Source organism: Leucoraja erinacea, chromosome 28 (assembly GCF_028641065.1).
Source record: "Leucoraja erinacea ecotype New England chromosome 28, Leri_hhj_1, whole genome shotgun sequence".
In the NCBI taxonomy this organism is placed as follows: Eukaryota; Metazoa; Chordata; class Chondrichthyes; order Rajiformes; family Rajidae; genus Leucoraja; species Leucoraja erinaceus.
Window position 1 is genome coordinate 16,881,552 of NC_073404.1, and position 5,855 is coordinate 16,887,406.

The following is a 5,855-nucleotide window of genomic DNA, read 5'->3' on the forward strand; positions in this document are numbered from 1 at the left end:
GCTCCTTCCAACTCTCACATTAAAAGAACATAGACTATTACCTCCCCTTCATCCCACAGGCTGGTCAACACTATTCATCACCCACCACCTGCCTTCTGCTAGATTCAGCCCTGATCACTACCTCCGATCACCACAAGGCCTTGTCTGCCTGCAAGGAACCAAACGTTTCACCGATTCTTCAGCTGGTAAGCTGTGCCTTGCCTTTTGAGCCTACTGGAGGGTCATGTAGTCTTCACATGTTCAGGTATGGAGATTCTTTTCTGCTCCCATTCCAAATCCGACAATGGCCAACTCCATCATCTATGTTCAAGGTGTCCTCCTGGACATGTGGAAGATTAGGACGTTCGCAGTCCCACCTTCACCTTTCCTCCCAGTACATCTGTGACTGTATCAATGCAGCTTTCTGCTCCAACTCAGGTCTGGAATGATTTATTGATCATGTTTCTCATTTCTACACCATCCCATTGCCCTTATCTGATGTTTCCCTTTCTCAATCCCCTTTTCCTGGGAAATGCTATTGATTAACATTGTCTATTATCCCACAGGATTTTCCTGGCTGCACCTCCTCCGGCCCCATCTCCTTAGGTAGGCTGAGGTACAAGCAGTATACAGCGACAATGATATTGCTGGAGTCTTGGCAACGGATGACGTAGCTGAGATTATGAATGGCCTAACAATTGATAAGTGTTATTCAGTTCAAAGCCACAAACAATCAGCGAGATGAGAGTGTGGCTCGAGTGGAGTGAGTCTTCGATGATATCAGCTGATGAGGCAGCATTTCCTGCAGATTCCTTTGATGGTGGGGAGGTCGATACCCATGATGGGCCAAGCAGTTCTCTAGTGGAGAGAGTGTTTCACATGCCTTTGGCCTGTTACTGGTTAAACCCACCAAGGCCACATACTGGCATCCACAGTTGGCCCCATTACCTTGGGCTCAGTCCAGGACACATTCTTGATAGGATCACTCCAGCTCTGCTTGAGCAGAGCGTCAAGCTCTACTCTGGCTACGAATGCTGAGCATTACTGAATGCACTGGGGAGATTAGCATGAAAAATGTTAATACATAGATTACCATTTCTTTGAAAATCATTTAAAACCAATTGCTTTTGTGAATTATTCCAATTTGTATTTGTAATGAATTGGAAAGAACACTTTATTTTGAAATGGAGCAAGTAAAGTGCATGATAAAACAGAAATAATACATAGATACATAGACAATAGGTGCAGGAGTAGGCCATTCAGCACTTCGAGCCAGCACTGCCATTCAATGTGATGATGGCTGATCATCCACTATCAGTACCCCATTCCTGCCTTCTCCGCATATCCCTTGATTCTGCTAGCCCCAAGAGCTCTATCTAACTCTTTCGAATGCATCCAGTGAATCGGCCTCCACCGCCTCCTGAGGTAGAAAATTCCACAAATTCACCACTCTCTGGGTGAAAAAGTTTTTCCTCAGTTCTAAATGGCGTACCTCTCATTCTTAAACTGTGGCCCCTGGTTCTGGACTCCCCCAACATCGGTATTGCATGGAGCTGTTCCCAAACCAAGCTGTGATGCATCCCGATAAAATGTTTTCCGCAGCACATCTGTAGAAGTTGGCGGGAACATGCCAGACTACCTAAGCCTTCTGAGGATGAAGAGGTGTTGGTGTGCTGGTGTGTATTTGGCCAACTGAATATCTTTAAACTTCTTAGAGTGTATCAAAACGTATATTAACAATTTAGATGAGGAACTGCTCGAGTTAGTGGATGACCTAAAGCTGAGTGGAAATATGAGCTATGAGGAAGATGCAGAGAGGAGTGATTTAACCCACCAACCTTCACACCGTTGGCAGGGGGGGGGGGGGGGGGAACAGAAGCAGCTGGAGAAAGCGAAAAGCATTCACAGAAGGAACATGTAAACTCCACACAGACAGCATGGGAGGTCAGGTTCAAACTCAGGTCTCTGGAGCCCTGAGGCTGCAACTCCACTGTGCTGCTAAACAAAAAGTTTGAAATCCTTTGGTTACGGTAAAGACCTGTGCATAAGGAAGTCCTCCCGTGACACAACTCCATTCATGGTTCAGGGCAGACCAAGCCATGCCAACAATCGCTGGAACAAAACATTTGGCAGCTGGCAAATCCACAACCCCTTCACCCATTGCAATTCGATCCGAGATTAAAGTGTCATCGCTTCTTTTTAATTCTATCCCTTCAGAAATGAACTACAATTGGCTGTGTTTATTTAGGACCTCACGTAAGGGAAGCAGGCAGCAAATACTGCTGCAATCATCATAATTCCATCATAATTCCTGCTGAGCCATGAATTTTTACACTAAATTGGCCCTTCAGGAAACCATTCACCAGTGATTTATCACAGTGCAGCCAATCGCTTGTACAGTAGGAACAAGCAATTTTATGCTGAATTGATTAATTCTTTAAATGGGCACTTATGCCTTTGTTTATTTTAATGGATAGCATTTTCAGCAAAGTGGCGGCTAAAATTCATTTTGCTAATATCCCAGAATGATTTGATTAGCTTTCTGCTACTTGACACTTTGGACCTGGATATTGTGAAGCAGAATTGGATGGTGTAGTGCTGTTTCATTAAATGCCGCACAATTTAAAATCAATATTTTAGATAGGGAATTTTGAAAACACGGTTAACTAAAAAATATAACTGAAGAAATACAACCCGACACAAACTTGTCAGTCCACACAAGATGTTTATCACAGAGGATATACAGGGGGTGGCAGGTGAGATTAGGTCAAGGTTTAGTGCTTTGTAAAGGACATTGGTCAGCCAAGGGGCTGAGGTTTACAATGTGTGGGTGGACATTGCCAGGAGACCCAGTGGTAGATGCCATCCTGGTGTCTGCAGCACCTCATCTGGTTCCCTAGCTGTGCTCCCTGGAGAGGTTTGGGTACCTCGCCATCACCTGCTGTATAGTGGACAACCTCATCTTCAGAAGTGCTCAGCCTCTACCAGAGGAGGAGGGAGTGGAAAGACAGGCTTAGACCGGTGGACGGCGTAGAGATTCTTTCTCCAAACAAGGGGGGCACAGTGGCACAGCAGCAGAGTCGCTGTCTTACAGGGGTTCGATCCTGACTCTGGGTGCTGTCCACACGGAGTTTGTATATTCTCCCTGTGAACGCGTGGGTTTTCTCCGAGTGTTCTGGTTTCCTCCCACGCTCCAAAGATGTGCAGGTTTGTAGGTTAATTGGCTTTTGAAAATTGTCCTTAATGTGAGGGAAGTGCTAGTGTACGGGGATCGCTAGTCAGCGCGGATCCGATGGGCCAAAGGGCCTGTTTCCCCGCTGTATCTCTAAACTAAACTAAACTAAACTAAAACATACTCTCAAATCCAATCTGATTGCATGAGCATTCTCTTGAAGATCCTATTCCACAGCATCTGGGACCAGCCTGAGAGAAAACTAACAGAGTATCATCTCATCAGTGGGATTCAATGGTTAGACATTTCTAAGCCATTCCTACCTACACTTCCTCTGTGGAAAACCTCACCCACAACTGGAAGCATAGTTCACTCAGCACACAACGGGGCACAAACAGTGGCCTGCTACTGTCTGTATGACAAGGCACTCTTCCACCACCCATGCAGCGTAAAAACAACAGGGATTTCATGATCACTCTCTTACCTTCTAATGAATTCTCTGCCCAAGTAACCAGTCACTTTTAATGGTTTGTAATTAAGATAGGAATCCAGAGATAGTTCCATCATCTGCAGCTATGCTCACAAGGAATATGCAGCATACCCTGTAGGAATTGTCCATGCCGATCAATTGGATTTATTTAAGATCCGTGCAGAGAAATGCTATTATTCAAGTCTGTGCACCTAACGGAACACAGTCAACTAAACTTGCTACTCATGACGGGGAAGCTAAAAGTCTCGGATTCTAAACCACATCACATCATATACTGTGCGCCTTGGCCATTGCAGATCTATCTGAGGGACGAGCAAGGTATGAGACTTTGTGCTGTTCAGAGTCCCTTGGGATAGCAGTGTGGTTGCATGAAGTATATTACAAAGCAGCAGCGCTTCACAAGACAGATAAGTGCTAGGCCTTTAGCAGTGCAAGCAATACAAAAACTGAGCACAGCCAGCTCATGCAAACAATAAAGAGAATTACAGTTCCATAATTACACTACAACTCCACATTGAGACTTTAGACTTTAGGCAGACGTATAGGTTTGTAGGTTAATTGGCTTCTGTAAATTGTAAATTGTTCCTAGTGTGTAGGTATAGTGTTAGTGTAAAGGGCGATCACTGGTCAGCACAGACTGAGTAGGCCGAAGGCCTGTTTCCATGCTGTATGTCTTTCTAAAGTCTAATTAGACTTAAGACTTAACGGATACAGCGTAGAAACAGGCCCTTCAGCCTTCCTAGTCCGATCACCCTGTACACTAACCTGCACACACTAGGGACACTAGAGAATGTATAAATTCTGTACAGACAGCACCCGTTGTCAGGATGGAAACCGGGTCTCTGGAGCTGTAAGGCAGCAACTCTAATGCACCACTGTGCTGCCCTTGAGGAATCACTATTAACCGTTTCACAGACATATCATTATGACCAGTCGACCTGCAATTGACAGCAAGGTTTAAGACATGTGCTCGACGTGATGTGACCCTACCATGGCCCTAACTTACCAACTGCTGGGATTTTCCATCAGAGTCAAAAGTTTTAATCTGCATATGTACCGAGAACAGAATAATGAAATTCTAACTTGCAGCAGCATAATAGGCCTGAAAATAAAAAAAGCACACATATAATATATAGTAAGCAGAAAAAAAAAATCAATAAATGAATAACCAAGGCTGTTTGACATTGCCTGCAGTCTGACTTTGTGAGGTTGAGTCCAGTCACAGGGGAGGCCAAGGTGACTGTGCCAGGTGCTAGTGACCTCCTGAGGAAAATCTCACAATCTATATAATTAAAAGTCTCTTCCTGACCACTTCCTGTTTGCACTGTGCTTTCATTTTAAGAAAAACACTAGCACATATAGCTGTGATTTTTTGGCCATCTTACTCAGAGTCCTCCTCCGCTGCGCAGGCCCCGAGGATTTTTCCCATGATTAAAAGTAAAAGCCTTATTAATGTTTAAAAAATCTTGAGATTCTCTCTCCTGTCAATCACTGCCATGAAGGCCATGCCCCTTCCAGTGGGGGAGACTATAAAACCCAGAAGTGTGGGCGTGGCTCAGTCTGTCTGCAAGATGGCGAGGGAGGGGTCACGACTCTCTGGCTGAGCTGGGAAACTACAGAACACTGTGAGTATGCAATGTACTTGAATAAATGATTTGTTATCCCTTAATGAAAATGAAATGAGTTGTTTGGCCTGCCCCGTGCTTGAAACTGCAATGGAAATGGAAATTAAGTGAAAATGCAATCAGCTGTTTGGCTTAAGCCTGCCCTGTGCTTGAAAATGCAATGGCAATGGAAATTAAGTGAAAATGTAATCAGCTGTTTGGCTTGGCCCGCCTTGTGCTCAGTAAGTATTCCCCCTGCAAGTATTGAACCTCACCCCATTATTTTTCTCCCTCCCTTCATTTGCTCCCTGTGAGATCCAGGCCAGGATACTTTCCTCCTTCATTGCTGTGATCTGCAGAAAAAGATGAAAATTGCCTAAAATTGATTCTCCACCCTCTCCCCCTTCTCTCTCACAGTCTCTCACGTGTTTTGGGCAGAATTTCTGGCAGTTTCTGAGCTGCCAGCCCACCAGGCCTGAGTGACTGAGCTGCCAGCCCACCAGGCCTGAGTGACTGAGCTGCCAGCCCAAGAATCCATTCGGCCCACAATGTCCATACTAGTCCTCTGGAAACCTCTGGAAACCATCAGAAAGCTGCTATACTCCTATGA